We start from the raw sequence: 26708 nt of genomic DNA on the forward strand, positions 1-26708 counted from the left end.
GGGACATGAAAGCTGGGTAGTTCAGAAACTAATGAACCTGCCTCCCTGCTACTGTCGAGATCAGGGCCAATGATCAGATTCCCCGTAAAGTTGGCATAGATGTTCGAAATTTTGCCTGCAAAATAATGAGCAATATTGTTGCAGGTTTCCACTGAATCTGCGGACGGCCCACTATTGTTCGAGATTACCGAAATCTCTTTGAAAATTTTAAAAAGTTCCTTCGAAGAGTTTTCAGCCTCCACAATGCGATTTTTATAGTGAGTGGCTTTAGAGACCCTTATAGCCTTATAATACTCTTTTTGCTTTTTCTTATAGTCTGTTTTAATCTTAGGGCAAAAACTGACTCGCCACTCACGTTCCAACTGCTTGCAGGCAGATTTTGCAAGCTGAAGTTCCGGAGTGAACCAAGGGGAGGTTTTCCTCACATTCTTCGTGTTCCTCTCAGTACGCATAGGGGCCGTTTTATCTAGTGCACCTAAGATGCGGTTATGTAGCTCATGATGGGCCAATTCACAGTCCATTTCTTCTAAAGGGCCGCCTACTGTAATTAGTTCATTGAAGGTAGACTGCGAAAAACTTTTCCACTTCCGTCGCTGATACCTCTGCTCACACTCTCTCCGACACTCCGCCTCTGCAATCTGAATCAGGAACGGAATCACGAAGTGATCCGACCAGGGGACCGGAATCGGAGTAAGAGGTTGTACCCCAGAGCGATGACCAAAGATGGGGTCTAAAAGGTTCCCTAATCTATGCGTAGGGTCCTGATTGATGAGCTCAAGCTGTAGGGAGCGGAGATTGGAGCAAATATCCTTTGCATCCATATCCAGTGGATCGTTGAAATGAGCGTTCATGTCACCGAGCACAAGGAAGCTCCTTTTCCTAATAGCTTGATGAGCAGAAACCTCCAAGAGGCTGGAGCTAAAATCAAACATCCTACCAGGTGGTCTATATACAAGGATGCCTGAGAGAGAGGTTTGGGGTCCCAGGTTAATATTAAAAGCACCAGCTTCAGAGTTTTTAATGGTAAGGGATGTTAAGGAGCATTGGAGAGGCAGTCTGGTAGCGATAGCAATCCCCCCCCCCCCTGCCATTCCTATCCAATCTGGCCAAGGAAAAACCGGGAGGCAAGGACTCTATGATATCAGGATCAGATGAGCCCCCTAGCCACGTCTCAGTAAAGAACATGATGTCATAGTCCTCATCCTCAAGTAGATGGTAAATTTGAGTGCTATGCTTACTGAGCGAGCGACAGTTGACCAAACCCGCCTTAACCTGCCAATTGCCCGGCGCCTTCCTAGCAGTGGTGGAGGGCTTGAAAGAGCACCAAGAGCAGTCCCGTAAGGATAGGGCTTCCGAGGTGTGTAAACACTGGGGGCCAACCTCGGGACAGTTTAAAAGACACACGCTGTTCAGTCAGCGCTCGCTCGCTGTATAACTCACACACGAGATTCCCAGCGTGAGCGGATAGAGTCGACCTCTGCCACCGGCCAGACTCTTCTCCACCACGCGAGTGTGCAGGATAGCGGTATTTATGCTCTCCGGTAATACAGCGAAACTAGAGCGCTGAACTCTCAGACCTTAGCCCGGAAGTGCTGGGCTCCTCCTCCACCCTCCGCAGCCAACGCCCACAGTGGACGCGGCGGACCGGGGCGGGAGTGTTCAGGTAACAGAGAGAGTTACAGGTGAGGCAAAGTTTAAAAATACAGTATTACACAGGCATTAACACAGGCATTAAAACCGGCAAAACGCCAAAGTTTAAAAGACACACGCTGTTCAGTCAGCGCTCGCTCGCAGTATAACTCACACACGAGATTCCCAGCGTGAGCGGATAGAGACGACCTCTGCCACCGGCCAGACTCTTCTCCACCACGCGAGTGTGCAGGATAGCGGTATTTATGCTCTCCGGTAAAACAGCGAAACTAGAGCGCTGAACTCTCAGACCTTAGCCCGGAAGTGCTGGGCTCCTCCTCCACCCTCCGCAGCAAACGCCCACAGTGGACGCGGCGGACCGGGGCGGGAGTGTTCAGGTAACAGAGAGAGTTACAGGTGAGGCAAAGTTTAAAAATACAGTATTACACAGGCATTAACACAGGCATTAAAACCGGCAAAACGCCAAAGTTTAAAAGACACACGCTGTTCAGTCAGCGCTCGCTCGCAGTATAACTCACACACGAGATTCCCAGCGTGAGCGGATAGAGTCGACCTCTGCCACCGGCCAGACTCTTCTCCACCACGCGAGTGTGCAGGATAGCGGTATTTATGCTCTCCGGTAATACAGCGAAACTAGAGCGCTGAACTCTCAGACCTTAGCCCGGAAGTGCTGGGCTCCTCCTCCACCCTCCGCAGCAAACGCCCACAGTGGACGCGGCGGACCGGGGCGGGAGTGTTCAGGTAACAGAGAGAGTTACAGGTGAGGCAAAGTTTAAAAATACAGTATTACACAGGCATTAACACAGGCATTAAAACCGGCAAAACGCCAAAGTTTAAAAGACACACGCTGTTCAGTCAGCGCTCGCTCGCAGTATAACTCACACACGAGATTCCCAGCGTGAGCGGATAGAGTCGACCTCTGCCACCGGCCAGACTCTTCTCCCTATATATATATTATATATATATATATATATATATATATATATATATATATATAACAAATCCTGTATTAGAAGCTGAGTCTTTGATCACGCGCAGGAGCCAAACAGGACACGGACGCAAGATTTTGTGCTGCTTATTCTTTTATTTTGCCAAGATGTCCGATATATATATAAAATCGCTCCACTTGTACCGAACTCTCGCACTCGCGAACGAGTGCTGTACGGTGGGGGGTCCTCCTGCCAATATTCACGCTGCATTTCTCCCCTCACAGAAAAGACACAGCACTCACGGGGGAGAGTCAATAACTTTATTTGACCCTCAACGCACCAGACGAGTTTCCGCACTCGCCTTCCTCGCTGGTATGAGGGCGTACCTGAAACGGCCATGTTTTATGTTTACTTGTGACCATATTTCCTGTTGCTAACATAAACAAAGGACCAATTCATCAGTATTACTACTAGCCCCATCTTGAAACATCAATTAAATCATCACATTGATGGTTACAGAAAAGTTAATACCTCTGGAATTTGTCACCAGTTTTCGGCAGTGATTACAGTAAATTATCACACATTTATCTGTATAGTGACCAATTCATCTCAATAATAAATGATAAATAATAGATAAACACCGCATCATGCCCTGGATGGGCCAGTAGTTCTGCATATGCCAATGCTCGTACACGGAAATACATAGACATACCTGCACCTCAAATGCTGCCCTGAATGAGCTCAAGCGCTATTACCTCATTGCCATACATGGTACTGTACCCCAAAAAAAGTGAAAATCAAAATCAAAAATCTATACTGGATTCCTTAATAATATATACATACATGAAAGAGAGGAATCATATATATAAGAGTTACATTTATCATACGATCATCTTCAAAATTAGCAAAAATTGGCAAAATAAGCAAATTAATCTAGAATGGAATAAAACATTTGTTTCAAATCCCAAAATCATTATGATTATACCGCAACCATGTCCATATTGTTTCTACCACACCCTGAGAGAAGTATCCCAATCAAAATACATTATTCATTTGTTAAACATATATTAAATATATGCATACATTTCAGAGTAGCTCAACCCAGGGGTAAATAGATCTGTGGGGAGAGAGCCCTCTACCCCAGATGTACTGTCAGCTCTTCATTACTATTTAAACCTCTGGGGGTATTGATACCTAGATCTATAATGTACCTTGACTCTAATCTTCTTAACTTAGTTACTCTGTCCCCCCCTCTCTCAAATTCGCTGGGACATGGTTCATTGCAAAAAAAGGTTAGTAGATGTAGGTAGCACCATACAACCTGTACATGTCAGAATTTTACAGCATATACGAGCTATTCTGCACTCAGATCCAGCATACCCAGTTGCACGTCATTTTTTGAGCACTCATAGTAAAGATATTAATTGTCTATCTTACTACGTGATAGCCTCGATCCCCAAACTAAGACGTGGAGGCAACCGTGAGCTCAAACTCAGGCAATTAGAATCACGAATGATCCTTGAATTCGATAGTAAATGGCCTAACGGGCTTAATATTACTGAGGATCTCCGTCATTTTCTATGAGATGCCCCTCAATAAGTATTACCTTGGTTTCCTTTCCCCTAGATAGTCAGGTTCCCTGTTATCTAGTGGGTCAAATAGTCTAGTCCAAGTGAATTATGACGGTGCCGAATTCACTAGCTGTTTAGTTGACCAGTCAAGTTCCTTGTTGGTCAATATATTATTGATAAATGTAACTCCTTACCTTCCTCTAATGTTGTAAATATTGTTGTATAATAATTTAGATACACTTGTTTTATCAAAAAAATGAAAAAATATTTTTGTACACTTTTTACCACTGTATTTTACACCGGGTGTTTTTAGCAACTATGAATTTTACACATGGTAGTTTTATTAAGTATCCATTGTTTTAACAACTTTTGTATGAGATTTATATAGGGTCATGTTCCTATCTCTGACTATTTGCATTTATGCAATGATGACACAAGATACTTTATAACATGTGGATTCAGCACTTTATTCTCACCTACCTCTTTTCCCTATGCACTTTACCACTCTCCACCAAACGCAGACTTGGAACCAGTCTAAATTGTAAATATTGGCACCTTCAGCAATCCTACAATTCCCCAGTCACTATAATACTGTATACAGACATTTTTACGGTTTTTTCTATAAGGATTTATCCTGTTATTAATTTTGTGATACCGTATTATGCAAATCTGCTATTTTGTCCTATGATCCTGTTTTTAAAACATGGCATCGCATTTTATTTATATTAATTTGTACGCAAATAATATATAACATTTAAATGTGGTTTGTTTGAAAACAAGGGAAAAAGTATACTTGGCAGTACTTCTCTCCCTAAAATGTAGGAGTAAAATGTCTTTTATGTCTATGCACGAGTTATACCATGTGACAGGGCGGGCCAATTGGGTGTACACAGCAGTATAAAATTAAAAAGTTGAAACTGGCTCATTTGCATGTGAACAAGGGCTTTTCCAGCCCGAAACGCGTAGTGCCCTCTGGCTTACCGGCTTCTTTGCAAATAAAAGATCCTGTGCAGCGCATTCTGTGGTCCGTCTCCTGTGTTCCCTCGCCGGTCTGACGTTGGTTGACCTGGAAGTGGTGTTTGGAGTTTTTTCGGATGCAAATTACGGAAGCCGGCTTGCTTTCGTTTCGGACCCCCTTTCCAGTTGAGGCGCCACTGCAAGCCACTTCGTTTTCCACGTTTCCTGGAGGAAATAAAATGTGGCAGCCCCCTCACGCAACCTGGAAGAAGACACTCTGAACCGGCTGTGTAACGCGCGCATTCATCGGCGGATTCGGAAGGCTCTGCCAGACGAGTGACAGCGGTATACGCGGTGAGTTCGAAGTTGTTAAAAGAAGCGGAGGTGGAAAGGTTTTTCCCGTCTTCGGGGAAACAGCGCATATCATACACACCATTCGAAAAGTAAAATCATCTCGGTGGTGTCAATTTGCCAATTGTGTTTAGCCGGGTAACCAGAGGTGATGTCTGCGGAGGAGTTCCGTGCAAGGGAGGAGGAGGCGGAGTTACTGTTCAGTGGAGTGATGGCGCCAACTAACAACACCAGCGCGCCTACAACAAACACAGAATCACAGGATAAACCCAATCTGAAATCACTGTACAAAGAATTGGAAAAACAAAAAAGGCTGAAAATAACGAAATGGTGGGAGCACTATTCCCTTTCCAAATATGCAGAAGTAAAAAGGGTGCCACGAGGACTGAGAATTATGCTAGCACCAAGCTTCGAAAATCCCAACCCATCCATGTTAAAAGAGTGGGGTCAGAACAATCTCGCGGCTTCAATGAATTTAGTCCTCATTCTCATTAAATATGCCGCTATTGACAGAGAGGCCAATCTAATAACAATCACCGAGTTGGAAGAGCAAATAAAGGCATTGGGGGAAGTGGAAGGAGCAAAACAGTTGAAAGAAGCCATGCATGACCGCCTAAAAAAGCATGCTGAAAAAATCAAAACGCGAAAAATCAGCAAATTTGCCCGAGATGCTTCTGACTATGCAAATGGACAAATATTCACCTTTGCTAGAAAATACAATGCAACTAAGAGGCAACAATTTAGAGGTGCATCCAATCCCACACCCAATGCTCAACCTACAGCAGTTGGAAACAAAGCACATGATGAAGCTGCAGGTGGCGCTAGCAGTGACTCGCTATCTAGCTACAGTGGATCAAGTGGCTCTAGTACAGATTTAAGTGTCAGCAACCAACCTCTGCCTGTTTTGGAGATTGATGAGGAGCTGGGTTTTTTAGTGGAAGAAAAACTGCGCACACTAAGGCCACGCCAAAAAACGACAGCAAATCCCGCCGCAACCAAAAACGCCGGGAAAGGCGGAGAAGAAGAAAACAAAGGGTCCAAGAAACCACAAAAAAACAATCAGCAATGGAAGAAAAAGAAACAGTAATGGACAGATCGATTATCAACCTGTCTAATGTAGTTCTCACCAAGGCGGAGCAACAACTTCTGGCTCTGGGCTTAAACTACTGTCCAAATCAAAATTTCAACTACGCTTCCACCAGGGTGGATGTTTACTGTTACATCCGAAAATTAAAACTTCAAAAATTCTTCGCTTTACAACGACTCAAAACTCCAATAGGCACTAACAACTCTGCCAACTTAAATATTACTGACACAAATCAACCTTTTGCAGTGTCGGATGCTCCGGCGCTCCTTGCCATTCACGATCTAATGAATGATGACAATGCTGAAGCAACCAAAGAAAATGAAATGGAAAGTACGCAAATCCGATTAGAAAGAATCAACATCGCTAAATCAGGAGCTGGCATTACTCCTTTTAAGCGTAAATCTGACTTTGTACCTATTATGACCCGTGACGCAGTTGATGTTTTCCAAGATTGTGTCATTACTGAAATGAAGAAACTGCACAAAACCACCAACATTCATAAAAAAAGAAAGAAATTTGATGCAAAACAAGCACAATACTCTGCACTAATGAAAAAATTGAAAGACAATCCGGACATTGTTGTCAAAACGGCAGATAAAGGTGTAAACATTGTTATTTGGCCTAAGGCAGCATATATTCTAGAGGCCCAAAGACAGTTATCGGATCCAGTTTGTTATAAAAAATCTACAAACAAAGAATACATTAAGGCTAATGAAAATCTGAACAAACTTCTACAGAAACATCGAAGAGAGGGCCTAATTTCAGAGGAAGAGTATTTATTTATGCTCAATGAACATCCAACTCTACCTACTATGTACTTGATCCCGAAAGTGCATAAAGGACAATCACCGATACCAGGGAGGCCAATAATCTCGGCAATCAACAGCTGCGGTGAAAGAGTTGGCCAATATGTGGATTTCTTTCTGCAAAAGTGGGTAAGCGGACTGCCTAGCTTTGTACGCGACACGGGAGACTTTCTTGCCAAAATAGAGGATTTAGAATGGCAGAATGATATGCTCCTAATAACTTTGGATGTTGAACAATTATATACCAGCATTGCACATACAGATGGTATGAATGCAGTTTCTCATTTCCTAGGCCAACGGCCAATTGATTTCTATGAACACAACAAAGTGATTCTGGGCTTAATAGAGTGGTGTTTGTATAACAACTATTTTTTATTTGGCAAAGAGATTTGGAAGCAACTGAGGGGCGTGGCTATGGGGGCCTGCTTTTCCCCCAGCTATGCGTGCTTGCACGTTGGCTGGTGGGAGGAGCGGGTCCTCAATGTCACGCATCATGTGTGGGTACGTGAAAAAATTGTCCGATACCTTCGCTATATCGATGATATCTTCTTAGTGTGGCAAGGTGATGAAACAGAAGCGTGTGCGTTCATAAATGCCATCAATGATAACCCATACAATCTTAAGTTTACATCCAAAATAAGTAATAAACAAGCAGAATTTTTGGATGTGACTGTATACATTGATGAACATGACTGTATACATTGATGAACATGATAGAGTACAAACCACTCTCCACCGTAAAGCTACTGCAGGCAACACTACTCTTCATGCCTCCAGTCTACACCCCAGGCACACGATCCAAAGTATTCCCTACGGGGAAATACTTAGGCTGAAAAGAATCTGCAGTAGTACTAATGATTTCGAGAGTAGTGTTAATGACCTACGCAGTCGCATGAAAGCCCGAGGGTATACAGAAAAAATGTTTAACCAAGCATTAGCGAAATCACAAGACAGAACCCGGGCTAGTCTGCTAAGCACATCTTCTGAAACTACTAACTTACCTGATGAGACAATAGATACCACCAAACAGAAATGTCCCAGGTTCATCACCAATTACAGTAGCCAACAAAATAAAATAAGACAGATCATCAATCATAACTGGCCTATTGTATTAACGGACAATGTATTAGGAAATATGCTTCCTAACAAACCCATGGTTACTTTCCGACGTGCTCTCAGTATGGGTGCAGTGCTTGATCAAAGTAGTCCTGAACTAAAGTGCAAACAGAACTGGCTAATCAAGGAGGGATTCCGGAAATGCTCTACTTGTAGAGCGTGTAAATTCGGAATAAATAAGACTCACTATAAAACTCCTTTTAGTGACACAGAGACCCCAATTAAAGGCCAGCATACTTGCAAAACAGAATATGCAGTATACGTTCTGACATGTACGTGCGGCCTTAATTATGTAGGTAGCACCATACAACCTGTACATGTCAGAATTTTACAGCATATACGAGCTATTCTGCACTCAGATCCAGCATACCCAGTTCCACGTCATTTTTTGAGCACTCATAGTAAAGATATTAATTGTCTATCTTACTACGTGATAGCCTCGATCCCCAAACTAAGACGTGGAGGCAACCGTGAGCTCAAACTCAGGCAATTAGAATCACGAATGATCCTTGAATTCGATAGTAAATGGCCTAACGGGCTTAATATTACTGAGGATCTCCGTCATTTTCTATGAGATGCCCCTCAATAAGTATTACCTTGGTTTCCTTTCCCCTAGATAGTCAGGTTCCCTGTTATCTAGTGGGTCAAATAGTCTAGTCCAAGTGAATTATGACGGTGCCGAATTCACTAGCTGTTTAGTTGACCAGTCAAGTTCCTTGTTGGTCAATCTATTATTGATAAATGTAACTCCTTACCTTCCTCTAATGTTGTAAATATTGTTGTATAATAATTTAGATACACTTGTTTTATCAAAAAAATGAAAAAATATTTTTGTACACTTTTTACCACTGTATTTTACACCGGGTGTTTTTAGCAACTATGAATTTTACACATGGTAGTTTTATTAAGTATCCAATGTTTTAACAACTTTTGTATGAGATTTATATAGGGTCATGTTCCTATCTCTGACTATTTGCATTTATGCAATGATGACACAAGATACTTTATAACATGTGGATTCAGCACTTTATTCTCACCTACCTCTTTTCCCTATGCACTTTACCACTCTCCACCAAACGCAGACTTGGAACCAGTCTAAATTGTAAATATTGGCACCTTCAGCAATCCTACAATTCCCCAGTCACTATAATACTGTATACAGACATTTTTACGGTTTTTTCTATAAGGATTTATCCTGTTATTAATTTTGTGATACCGTATTATGCAAATCTGCTATTTTGTCCTATGATCCTGTTTTTAAAACATGGCATCGCATTTTATTTATATTAATTTGTACGCAAATAATATATAACATTTAAATGTGGTTTGTTTGAAAACAAGGGAAAAAGTATACTTGGCAGTACTTCTCTCCCTAAAATGTAGGAGTAAAATGTCTTTTATGTCTATGCACGTGGGTGTACATTGGGTGTACACAGCAGTATAAAATTAAAAAGTTGAAACTGGCTCATTTGCATGTGAACAAGGGCTTTTCCAGCCCAAAACGCGTAGTACCCTCTGGCTTACCGGCTTCTTTGCAAATAAAAGATCCTGTGCAGCGCATTCTGTGGTCCGTCTCCTGTGTTCCCCTGTGTTCCTTTGCAAAAAAAGGTTAGTAGATCACTGTTGCTATTGTGATGTGCGTGGCAATGCCTCACAACGGGATATGTTACATCCTGGTTTCTTATGGCTCCTCTATGTTCTAAAATACGAATTTTGGTTTGATGGATAGTACTCCCGATATATCTTAGTCCACATGGACACATCAGGCAGTACACAGTATACGGGGTACTACATTTTAGGAACTTGTGTTTATCTATCATATATCATTAAAAAATATATATATTTTCGGCGGGATTCACGGTGGACGCGTGAATCCGCCGAAAAAAAGGTGAAGAGCTGTCTTAAATGCGTTGTTTTCATAAGACCCCGGTGGGCCAGGTCCTGGGGGACTGCCACCACCCCGGGGCTTTTTAATATTATATGCGGGGCAGGCAGCCCCCTGCAGCCCCGGGAAACGCCACCTCCCCAGGGCTCCTTTCCAAAAACTTTGTGGGGTGTTCCTGCTCCCCCACGCTGCCCAGGGGACCGCCTCCTTCCCGGGGCTTTTTAAATAATATGCGGGGGCACGCGGCCCTCCCTGCAGCCCCGTTGATGCCACTTCCCTGGGGCTTTACATCAAATATAAAACTGTGGGGGTGCTCCTGCCCCTCCACACACTGCCCTGTGGACCACCACCTCCCCTGGGTAATTTTAAATTAAGGGTGGGGATCCGTTGCGGACCCCCGGCCCCGGGGACCACCACCTCCCCAGGTTAATGTTTACTTTGGGAGGCGGGCCGGCTCCAGCAATGTTCCGGGGTGCCCACCCCCGGGACATTGCTGTTTGCAGTAACAGGGTGGGAGGTGTGTCATTGCAAACTCTGCTTCACTTCATGGAAGCAAGAGCAGGAAACCTGTTCTTGCTTCCATAAAGTGAAGCAGATTGCTTTTGGACAAGGGGAGTTGCATGTCAGCAGCTTCCCTTGTCCAACAGCAATGCCGGCTCCCGCAGGAGGCGGGGAGCCATCTGGGACTGCGGGGGCATTGGGGCTTCTCCCATGGTTCCAAACATGAGGCCAGGCCCCGGGAATGGGGTCCCCGGGCCCAAAAGGGGTCCAGGGAAGGAGGGACATGCGGTCCCCCTCCCATGTAAATTTTGAAAAAACAGAAACAAGGCAATGCCAGGAGCGATGGGTTTTCCGGGGCCAATACTGGCCTCAGGAGGGGGTGCCACACGGCCAACCTTCCTAAATACTCGCACCCCCTTCTTGTTTGGCCCTGGGGAATGTGGTATCCAGGGTCTGCAAAATATTGAGAGAATGGGGGCCGCACAGCCCCACTTTTAACAAAAAATAAATGTAAAAAAAGCTGGGCTCTCACCAGAGTCCCCGCCCTCTCCCGCCACCACTCTGCAAACGCGCCTCCCGGTGTGTTCTGGGTTGGGGATTAAGTCTTCTAGATCCTTAAGAGTCCTTAGGGGCCAACAAGCCCACCAGGTATTTCCAGTAATCCCCACACAGTGGGATTGCTGCAAGGTGGTCTGAGACCACACCCCTTTTTATGCCACTCTGCAAACGCGCCTCTTGCTGCACTGCTGGTGGGGGGATGAGGTCCTCTTGTGTCCTGAGGATCTCAGGACTAAAGTGGACTACATCCCCCGAGCAGCAGTTCGCCAGGAGGCGCATTGGCAGAGTGGCGTAAAAGGGGGGCGTAGTCTCGGACCACTCTCAGCAATCCAGCTGTTTGAGGCTTACTAGTGATAACAGGAGGGCTAGTTGCCCCCCAGGTACCCTCAGGAGGCAAGGGGACTTCATCCCGGAACCAAAAGCGCACCAGGCGGCGCGTTTGCAGAGTGGTGGAGAAAGGGCGCATGCCCTGTGTCCACGTCTCAGCAGTCCCACTATTTGGGGCTTACTGGAGGTGTCAGGTAGGCTAGTTGGCATCTAAAGACCCCCAGCATGGAATGGGACTTCAATCCCCATCCAAGAGCGCCCCAGGGAGCATGTTTTCAGAATGGTGGGCAAAGGGGCCGTGGCCTGTTGTGAGAACTTACCAATGCTGATGTGTGGAACTTACTGGAGGTAATAGAAGGGGTAGTTGGCTCCCAAGGACGTCCACAGGTATTCTTAAGAGGTCTTCAGAGGCCACGCCCCCCCTTTCTCCATCACTCAGTGTCTCCTGGCACTCTACTTGTTGGGGGATGAAGTCCACTTTACTCCTGAGGGACTTTGGGGGCCAAGAAGCCCTCCTGGTACCTCCTATAAGTCCTACGCAGCAGAGTTCTTGAGCGCTAGTCAAAGGCCTGGCCTCCTTTCTGCACTACTCTGCAAATGCAACTACTACGTTCTAGTTGTAAATTAGCATGTAAAAAAACCTTAGAAATGTACTGGAAAAAAACAAAGGTTTCCGGGACATTATAGTTAGAAATTAGCAATAAAAATCCTTAAAAATTCACAGAAAAAAACACAGGTTTCAAGGACGTTGTAGTTAGTTGGACATTTCACTCTTTCAAAACCAGAGAAATCGGGCCGTTACAGTTAATTGAGCTAACTATAACTTGCGCCCCTGCAAGGCACTGCTGATGACGTCACATATTACATCACTTATGACATGGTCAGTGACTTTCGGCCCTGGGGACCCAATCAACCGGGGCCCAATCTATTTTATTTGGGGAGGAAGTGTACGAACCCTTTCTTCAGGCCATTCTTGACCTAGGAGAATTTCATCTTCACGGGCCCGAAGTATCTTTGAAGGAGGGTACACCCCCTCCCCTGGACGTATTCAGCCCTGAAGGCACCATCCCCTGGGCCCAAAGTATTGTTTAAGAGGAAGGGGGCCAAAAGGCCTCCCCCTATGAGCCTTTAAAAGGCCCTTGGGATCCCACCTTCTACTCACTTAAAAGGGAGAGAGGCAGCAGGGAACTTTTCTTTGAGCCATTAATTGCCTCTAGACCCCATTACCCAGTGCCAGCACACATACTGGGACACAGTGGATTACCTGCCAGCATCGCCAAATGGCATCCAACACAAAGTCTACTCCCAGCAGGCGCAAGCTTGAAAAATGTTCCTGCCGGCTGGGAGCAAACTTTTTCCCTGCCCGCACTGATGTCAATCAATCAATCAATCAATCAGTGACACGTATATAGCGCGCTAACTACCCGTAGGGTCTCAAGGCGCTGGGGGGGGGGGGCCGGGGGGGTGCCGCTACTGCTCGAACAGCCAGGTCTTCAGCTTCTTCCTGAAAGAGAGGTGGTCTTGGGTCAGGCGCAGGTCGGTCGGGAGGGAGTTCCAGGTCTTGGCGGCCAGGTAGGAGAAGGACCTTCCTCCCGTAGTTGCTCTTCGGATGCGGGGGACGGCGGCGAGGGCGTGGTTGGCTGATCGGAGGTGGCGATTGGGAGCGTAGAAGTTGATTCGGCTGTTGAGGTAGCTCGGGCCCTGGTCGTGTAGGGCTTTGTGTGCGTGGGTGAGGAGGCGGAAGGTGATTCTTTTGTTGACGGGGAGCCAGTGGAGGTCTCTCAGATGTCCGGTGATGTGGCTGGTTCGTGGGATGTCGAGGATGAGTCTGGCTGAGGCGTTCTGGATCCGCTGGAGTCTCTTCTGGAGCTTGGCGGTGGTACCGGCATAGAGGGCGTTGCCGTAGTCCAGTCGGCTGGTGACGAGGGCCTGGGTGACGGTCTTCCTGGTCTCGGAGGGGATCCACCAGAAGATCTTTCGTAGCATGCGTAGGATGTTGAAGCACGCAGAGGAGACGTTGTTGACTTGCCTGGTCATGGAGAGGGAGGAGTCCAGGATGAAGCCCAGGTTGCGTGCATGGTCTGTCGGTTTGGGTGCGGTGCCCAGGGCGGGAGGCCACCAGGAGTCGTTCCAGGCGGAGGGTGAAGAGCCCAGGATGAGGACCTCCGTCTTGTCAGAGTTCAGTTTCAGGCGGCTGGTCGTCATCCACTCGGCTACCTCTTTCATCCCTTCGTGCAGGTTGGCTCTGGCGGAGGCGGGGTCGTTGGTCAGGGAGAGGATCAGCTGGGTGTCGTCGGCGTAGGAGATTATGCTGAGGTTGTGTTTGCGTACGATGGTCGCGAGGGGGCTCATGTAGACGTTGAAGAGGGTGGGGCTCAGAGATGACCCTTGAGGGACGCCGCAGATGACTTCGGAGGCCTCTGACTTGTACGGTGGTAGGCGGACTCTCTGTGTTCTTCCGTCGAGGAAGGAGATGATCCATTCCAGCGCCTTGTCCTGGATTCCGACGTTGCTGAGGCGCTGTACTAGGGTGCGGTGGCAGACAGTGTCGAATGCCGCGGAGAGGTCTAGGAGGATGAGGGCCGACAAACAGATCAAGATATTGCTCCCAGCTGGCGGGAGCAGCATAAATAGCTGCTTCTTCTGGGCAAGAGCAATGCTGGCTCCCTCACCATGTGGGGAGCGGGCGAGCCCTTGGGCCCCATCATCTGTAATATGGGTGGCCTGGGTGGGCACCTAGGCACCCACCTGATAATAATGCCGGCCCGGGAGCTGGTGTCTCTTGCACCATAACAGACTCTGGGATGCAGGCCAAGAGGCTCCCCTCCCCTTCAAAAGAGATCCAGGCCTGTGGGATGGGGAACGCAGGGCTTGTTGAGGCTTGGGGAGGGGGGCCACACGAACCTTTATCTCCCTGTTAAAAAAGAACAGCCCTGGAGGATGGGGTCCCCCGGGTCTAGTAAGGGTCGGGGAGAGGAACCACGTGGCCCCCCTCCCAAGTAAAATATATAGGGCCCTGGGAGTGGGTTCATATGAGTCTAATGAGGCTCTGCCCTGTTTATTGTATTTGGCCCCAGGGCCCCTCCCCTTCAAAATAGATACAGCTCTGAGGGATGGGGTCCCCAGTGCTGATTAGGCTCAGGGAGGGGTGGCTTAACCCCCCTCCCTTCAATAAAAAATGTGGCACTGGGGAATGTGGCCTCGATGGCCAAAATATACTCGGGGGGCAGCGGGCCCCAATCCAATGTAAAAAAGATACAGGTCCACAGAGATCAGGTACCAAGGGCCTATAAAGGCTCAGACAGGGGGCTCTGTGCCTCCATCCCTTCATCAATCACTTGGCCCCAGGGGATGGGGTCCCATGGGCCTAATAAGGCACTGGGGATTGGGGCTGCACATCCCCTCCCATTTAAAATAAAGTATGGCCCCAGAGCCTAATAAGGCTGCAAACCCCCACCCCCTCTTCCCTATGTTTGGCCTCAGTGGATGGGGTCCCCAGGGCCCAAGAAGACTTGGGAAGGGTTGCTGCATGCCCTCTTCCCTGTTTAAATGTAGTTATTCCCGAGGATTGGTGTCCTCGTGGCCCAAAGGCCAATCTTATGCTGCATGACAAAGGCTCAACCCCTTGCTCCGTACATTGCATGGGGGGAGCTGCCTGTGGGGGATTGGCTGCAGGCGAGGCTCTGTGGCCAGCCCCCGACCAAGCACGTCTGAAGGCTGTAGGAAAGTGGAATATTATGTGGTATGGCTGTGAGACCTTACAGTGTAATATTATCACAATATCTCAAAGATGATCCTTGGATTCAACAACAATAATCTTTCGCTCATTCCTGGTAGTGTGTCAAAAAATAGTAAGGTATTACTAGAGGAACATGTGTTAAGCATTTTACAGTACCATTATAGTGCTTAAGTAATTGACACAACTCAAAAGAAATCCAAAACAAAGTTATAAAAATAGTGCTTATTTTTATATAAATTTAGACACCATACGAACTTTGTATCTTACTTATAACTGGAGTTATGATCTTTCAAAGCATTAGAAAATAAATACATTAAATATAACTTCAGGCGGGTAACTATGCTCCGCCACCGATTTTTACATAATTTTGCCTACTCAACGTTCCGTTGCGAACATGGAATTCCGGCAAAAGTATGATTCCATGGCGGAGCGTAGTTAGCCGCCCCTCCACCCTCCCAAATGAATTAAAAGTGATTAAAAGGCACACACCTGCCCCGTGGCTGCCTCCTCCTGGACATCGCCGCTCTCCTGCCTCCTCCTCGCCGTCTTGCTGCGGCGTTCTGTGTGGTCTGAAGTCTCGGTAGGAGGTGTGCTGTGATTCCTACCTAGAGGGCGTTGCCATAATGTAGTCAGTTGTTGATGAGGGCTTGTCTCACAGTGAGTGTCATGTGTAAGAGTAGCAACTTGAAGATGTTACATAGCATGAGCAGAGTGAGGAAGCAGGTGGAGGAGATGGGGTTGATGTGTGATTTCATGGTAAGCTTGTTGTCAATGATGGTTCCGAGGTTTCAGGCATGGTTGGAGGGAGTTGGTGCGGGTGCTAGGTCTGATGGCCACAAGGAGTTGCACTATGTGTGGAGGACCCTGTGGCCAAACCTCCACTTAAGGCAGTGCAGAGCATGGTGTTGGCTGCATGTGGCGGTTGGCCGCAGGCCCTGGTGACAGGCCAGGCCCTGCAGCCAACCCTTCAATATGATGCTGTGGTTTGGATTTACATATGGTAATAAAATACATCTTTACATTAAAAAAAATCATTGAAATTCACTGAAAAAACAAAGTTTAAAGTAACATCATAGTTAGGTGAAATGATCAGTAATAGCGTAGAGTTTTAAAGTAAAAGAAAACACAGAAATTCAGCAGTTATAGTTATATCAAGTAACTACAACTTGTACCCTAAGATAATTATACCTCTTGCTCTCTCCATTCACTGCTAATTGCCCCACATACTACATCACTGATAATATCACTGAAACAATTGCAATCAAATTATTGATGAGAAAACTGTGCATGGCGGTGGCATGAGTTTTAGTTACCTTAGGGCACAAGTTACAGTTACTTGAGATAACCGTAACTGGTGAATTTCTGTTGATTTTACAGTTTAAAATGTTACATTGTTACTGTACATTTCACCTAACTATAACGTTACCAAAGGTTAAAGATATGTCATAGTTAGGAAAACTTGATTTGATACGTCTATACAAAAACACGTAAACTACACAAACATTAGAAATTCTAAAGCTATAGTTGACACTTAAATGTATAATTCACTTACAATAACTTGCAGACCTCCATACCCTGCGTTGTGAACTCGCTAGGTAGACTACATATTCTATTACTCACTCCTCTACCATACATATCTTATACCCTTTCATATTACATCACTTATACCACGTTCAGTCATAGCATTCGTTGCAATGCTCATGTCATCTGAAATTACATAATTTATTAGAACACTGACCATGGTACAGGGTCAAGTTTAGAATTTCTAACGTTTGTGTAGTTTTTGTTTTTTTGTATAGAAATAAAAAATTTCATTTTCTTAACTGTAACTAATCTTTAACTTTTGTTTTGTCATTGAATTTTTATGTTTTTTTAAAAACAAAAATGTGTTTCAAATAGTGGGGTGGAGAGTTGTTAAAGGAGTGTCATCAAGTTGAGAGTCAGAGAGTAAAGTAGAGGAGAGCATCATAAAGTATAGTGTTGTCAGTGGAGCGTCATACAGTGGAGTAGAGTGGAGTGGCATAGATTAGAGTGCTGTAGAGTGGAGTGTCATGGAATGCCGTGTCATACAGTGTCAAATTGTAGAGAGTTGTGATGTACAGTGGAGAGGTGGAGAGTGGAGTGGCATAGATTTGAGTGGCTTAGAATGGCATGCAGTCTTGTGGCATAGTGTGGAGTGGCGTAGGGTGGAGTGGCATAGTGTGCAATGGCGTACAATGGAGTTGCATAGATTGGAGTGTTATAGAGTGGAATTGTGTGTCAGAGAGTAGAGTGGAGTGCAGTGGTATACGGTGGAGTGGTGTGTCGTAGAGCGGAGTGTTGTGTAATAGGGTGGAGGGGCGTAGAGTGGAGTAGCGTACAGTGGAATGGCATGTTGTAGAGTGGAGTGGCCTATCATTCAGTGGAGTGGTGTATCCTAGAGTGGAGTGGTGTGTCGTGCAGTTGAGAGTTGAGTGGAGTTGCATATTGTAAAATGTTGTAAACTGGAGTAGCGTGGCATCGAGCAGAGGGGGATGGAGTGGAGAAGAGTGTTGTAGAGTGGAGTGGCATCTCATAGAGGAGCGTGTCATACAGTCTCTTACAGTGTATGGGCGTACAGTGGAGTGGCATGTCATAGAGTGAAGTCTCCACTGATGTCAAACTTCTCATAAAGCCTGACAGAGCAAGGGCATCAAGAGATTTGGCTATGTGTCCTCCCACCTAATTTAGATGGGTGGACATATAGCCATTTTTCATCGACCATCATTACCAGGAAAAACCTGACAGTAAAGGGCACTGAAAATTGCTCAATGCCCACCCTCGCCACTGGAGTTTGCATTGTTTTTTTTCCCAAAAAAGAAATCGTGCTTTGGGGTTTTCTTTTTTTTTTTAAAACAAAATTGTAACTTTGAGAAATGGCTCTGTCATGTTTGATGGAGTCGTCTGGCACGTTACAATGTACTGTCCTTGTCGGCGGTTCAATGCTTAAAATGCCTGCCAGGCAACAGACATTTCAAAAATTGTCAGGCAGCCCCCTGCCATCACCCTGGTAGAGGACAGGCCATCCACCTAGATTAAAATCGGCCTGGGCTTGATATGTCTTTGGTAGCATGTAGCGTGCAATGATGGTATGAGGGATCTGTCTACTATGTATTGTTTGAGCATGAATATTTATAGGTTAGATTGGAACAATAGAGTTAGATGCTGTTATTAGCTTTAGGGTGCTGCTGGATGTCTGATAAAGGTTCAAATAATGGCGAATTGTATATTTTTAATGCATTAAACATAGGCTGTGTGTTGGTTTTGGATAGTTAGAGAAGCCTGAGTAAATGTCGTTACTCTCCAAAACAGTCATGTTTTATAGATTAGTGTCGTGTTGGTTGGTGCTTTCTGAGGCTGAGTAGTCAGGATAGGGTGTCCTGTGGAGTAAAAATACAAGGAGACCTAATGAAGTCTTATCTCACAGATGTACGAAAACTATAGCAGTCACTTTGTTAGGCTATGGGTGTTAATAAATCTGGAGTCTGTGAATCTCAAGGTATTGGTTTCTCAACTTTAGATCATGGTATATTCACGGTAAGAAAACCCAACATGTGGGAATAACTTACAAATATATTATCTGCATTTATATAGCACATTCAGCCTTTAGTAATACACGGACGTGCTTTCTCAGTCATACTGCTAGTTCGACAGCTGGTATGCTGGTGGTTAAGAAGAGAGAGAGAGGCAGAAAGAGACAGAGCTATGGGATGATTATGTACTTATTTTGACAGGATTTGGGTCTCACAATTAAAAGTAGTCTATTACAATGATACTAGCCAGGAGGGTGCTAGAGGAGAAGGAATGCCTCCTCTGAACCCAAACCTCAACCATCTCTATTTCCAATAGACATTTCCCTAGATGCTGCCAAACTGAAGAGGAAGATGGTGAAAATTGAAGCTGGTATACCACACCTACCCACATAATCAAGCTCTGTTAGCCCTCACTCATCGCTGTTATTGAATTACTGCACAACCATGTTTATTGAAAAATATCTGGGGCTGGTGAACTTCACACCCCCTCCCCCAAGTCGACCTTCCTCGGGAGTCTCTGTTACCTCATCCTACATGTGAAGACAGTGAGCAGTGAAAAAAATGCCAGGGTCATTCATGTGGTGTGATGACCTGAGTCTTGTGAGGTTCCGCCAATGAGCAAGTGTGCCTATTGTCCTTGACTGAGATATCCCAACATCACTGCTTTGCTGTGTCCTAAGTGCAAGACAGGGCCTCTAATGGGAAACCCCTACATGCCCTTTTTATTTACTGGTTTGGTATCTGTTGCAAGTAAGAATCTTCAGGATGCCAAGATGTAGGTTCCAAGGTATATCTTTATTTGTAATTAAGTTACAGGAAGCTTAAGGTAGAGCCAAGATGGTAATTAAGCATAAAGTACGCCCCACCAGGAGCAGTATATCCTTACTGCACAGCCTGCTGACACCAACTGCCTAACCTCATGCACCCAACATTCTATGCAGTCATCACATTGCATCACATTCCACACACCACTAGGCAGAACAGCAGGAAAGGGGTAAAGAAAGGAGAAGGGCGTGAAATAACCTCACAACATAATCCCTATGTGATGACTTATGGGCGCTGCCCACTTACGGCCTCTCAGGAGTCAGGTGCATTATGTTCCAAGGGGCAACTCAGTATCTTCAGTGCTGTGCTGTACCGCATGGGTACCCCTGCGGATCTGCTCTGCTATGGCTAGGGCCCAGCCTGGTTCTTACTTGTCTAGCTCTTGGATTCACAAGGGTCCTAGCTAGTAGTAGAAAAGAGGAGTGTCCAGCTGGGTTACAGAACCAGCAGCAATTATTGAAATGGAGCGGGGTAGCCCCAGTCAAATGTGCTGACTGTATCCTGGTGGAGTTTACCAACACCGGGGCACATTCAACGGCACCCTTACTTCGCATCTTTTTCTGTTCAGAGTAGCAACTTGCATGCTGTGAGAGGGATCTCTTTTTTCAATTCCAGCGGGGCTGACCACAAATGCCTCACTTAAAGGGCCTATGGCCCTCCTGTTCGAAATTCATTCTGTCTGCGAGCTAGCTGAACAATAATGCCTGGATACTAATCCCACAGAGAAAACAAAGATAGTCAGCTTGGAACTTCAAAAGTTCTAGATACACTATGATTTGAAGGAAGATTTTTTACTTTTCCGAGCTCTATCTGTAGGAGATATGCATTCCCAGCAAAAATGTCAGATGCATCTGCCTATAGAAGTAATTATACTGATCAACTTTATATAGAACTCGTTAGTATACATTTATTACTATCCACAGGAACTCTTTTAGCACCCTTACAATACTGAAAGATTGAGAAGAACAGAGTACACCTCTAAACTTACGCCTCAGAGTTTGTGTACATCTCCTTGATGCTGACTCATTACTAAGTAAGCTGTATCATAAGCATTATAAAGTATGGCCTACATGTAACACAAGGCTTTCTGCAACAAAAGCAATAACACACTGTGTGATCTACATAAAATACAAGTCTGTGTACTGATTATTACATGCTGTGCTTTACAGCAGTAAATTTAATGATGGCATATTCTCTGTCTGTGCTTTTTATGATAAGCCAAACCTGTGACCAGACCACACCCACATCTCTCCAGCCGGTGGAGTAACCACTAGTGTGACCTTACTGCGGTTATACGCATTTAGTGAAAGTTTCTGGGATATCAGAGGTACATGAAGTGCTGTGTTACCACGCTGTGCTACGGTACAACACTTGGCGAGAAATTGGCCCTGAGGAACTTGCCCTACTGCCACGAGCGAGCACCAACCTGCAGCATGAGACCACTCTGTGTACTCCTAGACTCTGTTTGCCTTCCTGGTTGAACTCTTCTGTGGGGTATCATCCTTTTATAACTGTTGGACACCCATACCGGGTACATCACAGCGCATTGCATGAGGAGTTTATTTAACTCTTTTACTCTTATACTCCTGACTGGAGCTCTGAGAGTCCTGGGGTGAGGGGGTCCCATGATTGTGTGAAAGAAAATGCAAGATATGTTGGAAAATAGTAAACAATGATATTATTGAATAGGTAGAATCATCTTAGTGAGTTTCTCCTGTTTATCCGAGTGACTTACCACTTTCATAACACCTTTTGGCCTTTTCTGCTTCAAAAGTATGGGGCAGATTTACTACTTCTAGCGCATCTCTGCTAATCAGCAGGGATGCGCCAGAAGAGCTGCAACGCATCTGCCCACCCATGTGCCACCACTGATGCACCGCATATACAATGCGGCGCACCGTGGCTCACGGATGGGCAGATGGTGTTGCATCCCCCGGCGGAAAGGTAACGCATTGCTGAAGTTGCGTCGTAAGTGAGACGCAGCTCCAGCAAGGCTCGGGGTGCCCCAATCCCTAACATGCTGCGTAAATCCTTACACCTGCTTCAAGCAGGCGCAGGGTTTTGACGCAGCATGGCCGTAAAAGTGACTGAGTGAAATATTGTAGATTTCACTCAGTCACTTTTCGGAGGCATTCCTGTGCTGGAACGCCCCCCATCCCCGTGCAGGAACGCCCACATGTGGCGCTGGGCTTTACAACGTGACGCATCTCCCTAGATGCATCACGTTGTAAATAGCCCGTGGCATGGCGCCGCGTAAATCTGCGTAAGGGGCTTGTAAATTTGCCCCTATGTCTTTTGGACTGGCTTCAGCCTCATCTGTTTTTCAAAAGGCCATCTTCTCCTTTTTAAAGATCCAGATTCAGCAGTCAAAAACCTTGAAGAATATATGTTGATGTTTTCTAAAAACAAAGAAGATCATCTTGAAATACAGGAAGAAGCATGTTCCAGAATGGGGAATAAAGGTTTGGTTTTGAGTGATGACAATTGTTCTTTGTTCAAAGGTAAAGTGAATTAGTTAGGCCACGCGATTGCTAATGAGTGATTAGTCCCTAAGGTAGACCATGTAGAAGCCATAAAGTGTCACAGGACCTAGACTCCAATGAAATGCTTCTCTATTTTGTAGGGCTCTGTAAATTGTACAGTAGCTTTGTTGGAAAAAGTGCAAAAATAAAACCTTTTGATGCAGTAGAGGTTATTACTATCATTTTTCAATACAAACAGAGTAATATGTCCATCCCTCAAATTAATTTCATATTCCTCTATACTAATTCCACACTAATCTTGTTTGGGTTCCAGAGAAGCGTGCTACCTGCTGAAAAGTGCTTCAACACCATATCATGGATAGCAAGCGCTATGCGAATGCAAAACATTCCCTCTTCTATCCCTCCACTATTCTTTTTCAATCCAAATAACAGACTAACATGCCCACTGCTCAAATCAGATTATCTTCGCATTTGCCTGTACTAATTCACCACAAATCCTTTCTTGGTTTTTGGTTCCGGAGTAGTGTGTTACTCGCCGAAAAGTGCTTCGACACCTCATAAGGGGTAGCAAGTGCTATGTAAATGCAAACATTTCCCTCTTCCATCCCTCTACTATCCTTTTCAATTCAAATAACAAACTAACAAGGCCACCACTCAAATTAATTTCATATTTCACTAGACTAACTCACCACTAATCCTTTTTGGGTTCTGAAATAGCATGCTTCTCACCGAAAAAAGTGATTTGCCGCCTCGTCGGGTGTAGTGAGCGCTATATAAATGCAATTACAATTACAACAATTAAACTGATGCAATATCTTCCATATGGGAGAGGGTAGACCAAGAATTTTGGGGCATCTCTGAGAAAGATTTGCAGGCAGTTGATATCAAGGATGAGACCTTTAAAATGGTCTGGATGGATCTTACAGAGGATTGGCCTTGACCCAAAAACTGCATGGAAACTTATGTTCACTCAGTCATGTAGCTATGGAACTAACGTTAGAAGGTACTTTGCTATTAAGAATTTCAAAATTAGTGCCACCTGAAAAATTGAGATTAAATTTGCTAGAGAATTGACACCAAGGTCATATGGACATGTCTGCATAGGCAAATTGAAGAACTTACTTAAATCACACTAATGGTTGCATGTAGGGATTATGAAACAGAGAAATAAGTGAGAGATTGTGAAATTTGAGCTGATTCTGACAAATTTGCGAAGAACTTTAGCATTCCTATTTTCCCTGTCAAACTGTCTACCTCCGTCTGACGAAAGTTCACTTTAGGCATTACGAGTTCTGTTATAGTGCTACCTCACCAACTGAAATATTCTTTATCTTTAGTAGACTACCATGCAGAGTTGTATGAAGTGACATTTGTTGAACATCCCAATGCCCACAATTTATTAAAATTCCTCCCGAATGTATTCTGTAAGGAAGGATTCTAAGAAACTTTGGATACACATAATGAAGTACAACTGTGTTCCGCTAAAAGACAAAGTTTTTTGGGGAAAATACAGCATTTCACACTTCACATATCCCCAATGTAATGGGCAAGTTGAACGATTCAATAAGTATTTAAAGAAAAGTTTATAGTTATCTGAAAAGAATGTGTGCAGGCAGTCACTAAGAATCATGCTTGGGTTTCTATAAATTCTACCTTAAAATGAGAGTGCATGATTTGCTTTCCTGCTGGAATGTGGTTTGTGCTTTGTGTACTGAATTCTCATTTGTAGCATCTACAGTAAGAAATAAACTACTAATTAAGAACCGGTTTAGGTTGGCTCACCTTTCAAATGTCCTTGTCAGTCTCCTTTCAAAGCACAGTAAGGAAGCTTATCACAGCAGTGTGGTCTCCTATGGAAGCACCCACTACAAGGCACAAATAAGTATGATGTTTGAAAATTCCCTGTCATCAGCCTAACCGAAAGTGTGATTGAGGAAGACTAATGGCTAGGCCTCCTCTAAGGCACATTGCACAACCAAATCTGCAGTCCAATACTCACCCTTACCACTTAACATAGGGCAGTGCTTCAGGAAGTCTAATTAGCATCTCTTTGTAACTAAGTCCTAATTCACTTCAGAGTCTCGATCTCCACCCAGGGGAATTAAGGCAAAACATTTCCATTGACTGGGGACGCTCGCCTCATTCTCCAGGTTATGCCATATCAAATCAGAGGTGTTCTAAAGGGATCCTTCTGTACGTTTTAATTATTATTAAACGCCAAATTCGAGGATGAACATCAGTAGACACCCACTACAGCATGTTTAGAATATCCTTTCAATATTTGCACCCAGCCATTACTTTAGGCTTCCACCCCATGAGATGATCAACTGTCATTGCTGAAGTAGGGATCTAATGGTGACTTAGAAGTGGATACAGCAGCGGCCGACATGACTCATGGGTTGGGGGAGGGGAGGTTGTGGGTGGGAGGAGGTTGCATGAGGGTTCAGGATTGCATGAGAGGAGAAAAAAGTTATTTTTTTTAATCACATAGCCACTTTTTTAACTTTTGAAATGTTCCCTCCTGCTGGGAATGAGACCTATGCCTTCATTCGTAATTTACTTGTGCATTGCAAGGAGACATTCTTCCGAACGTTGCTGTACTGATAGCAAAAAGGAGCGCTAAGAAGTCAGGGTGCATCTTCAGGAAGCCAATACAAACAGCTGCGCCTGGCATGACTCGCAGGTAGGGAGTCAGAGGGGTCACACGGGGGTCGCCATTGCGAGAGGGAGGGGAATTTTTTTTTTTTAAATCTCTTACCTTGTCACCGCCCGGTCCCGCTTCGCTGCTCCTGCTCTTTTGCTTCTGATTTCAGGAACAGGAAGCAGGCAGCCAGGCTCCCTCCCCTAAGCCAATCACAACGCTACAATTGCAGCATTGTGATTGGTCTGAGTGCTGTGACATCTAACCAATCTAACCAAGATTTCTCTTAGGGTCTAATCAGCTCCGTACCTTGGTTTTAGAATGAAGGAGGTCTGGTATCTCTGTCTCGGGACTCGATTTCCCAACACCCTGCGAGGGGAGCTTGGAAACACTGGAGCTGGATTCTCAGTGAGAGAAAGGACAGCTTCTCTGTCAGTGCATCAGCTGGAGGGTCGACTTCCTTCAGCACTTGCTGTAGCGAGCTGCGTCGGGCAAGTAGATAGTCAAGCTGCTCCGAACCACCGTGTGTTTGCTAGGGCAGGTGTAGGCATATTTATACCTTGAAGGTGCCTAGTTTGACGTAAAGTCGGACATAATAAAGTCATCAAAGAACCCCAAGGGAATGGAAGTTCTTTGAAAACGCCATGATTTCTAGGACAAATCAATATTTAAGTAAGGGGATGTCCCTGACTGCTCAAGCCGAGTTTTCCAAGAAATCGTTGTCGCTTTTTTGGAAAGGAGTCCTGAGATAGAACATTTCAACTTTCAGGATTCAATTGAAGAATGAAAGGTTTAATTGTACTTAAAAAAACAAACTTCTCTGCGCAAACATGACCATAGCAATGAACCATTCCCCAAGATGGACAGAAAAAATTGTGATTGAGTGCAAGGGTGTATACAGTAGTTTTAGAAAGGTTAGATTCATTCGGGATAACCATATAAAACATATCTGCATTTCATTCAATTAATCTACATAGAATTTATTGAAAAATGCCCCTTTTTTGTGTGGTTCCTCACCACACTTTTTGCTAGATTTTATTACTGGGTTTTGGACTCTGCACACTAGGACACTGCTGTCCATTGCCAGTGCAAGTGTTCTGACCACTAAAACATGTCAACATTGGATATATTCCTAATTGGCTTATTTAACCTAACTAAAACGAACCTATTATATGGTACAAAGTGTACCCTGGATCTATAAGTTAAATGTCACTAGTGGACTGAAACAACTAATTGCGCACCCACTACAGTGGCAGTACACACATGGCTGCAGGCCTACCACTGTAGCCTCTCTGTCCAGTTTTAAAACTACAAATTCGACCTGTTAAAATGACATCATTTGACAGGATTAAACCCTCCTTTTAAATAATAATGCATTGCCCATAAGAAGGCCTTATTGCTCACAAGGCAAGGTGCTTGATACTTAAAAGTATGACATGTAAAGGTTTAATCTTAAACATGTCCTTACTGTGCAAATGCCCCAAAAGCTATTTACAATAAAGTAGAGTTAGCTGTTCCTTAGGAAAGCATTTGGATACACTATTACATTTAATTATATTATATCTGCTAAGGAAATGGCTCCAAAGTTCATTCTTGGACTTTTTAAATATATATTACAAGCCAAATTCACTGGTGAAGTTCAATTTATAATAAATATTTTTGAAAATGTACTTTTATAAAGTTACCTTTTTCCTGACTAAAGCCTCTAAAAGACCACTTGCATGAGCTTCC

The sequence above is a fragment of the Lissotriton vulgaris genome, chromosome 2_1 (genome assembly GCF_964263255.1).
Source record: "Lissotriton vulgaris chromosome 2_1, aLisVul1.2, whole genome shotgun sequence".
NCBI lineage: Eukaryota > Metazoa > Chordata > Amphibia > Caudata > Salamandridae > Lissotriton > Lissotriton vulgaris.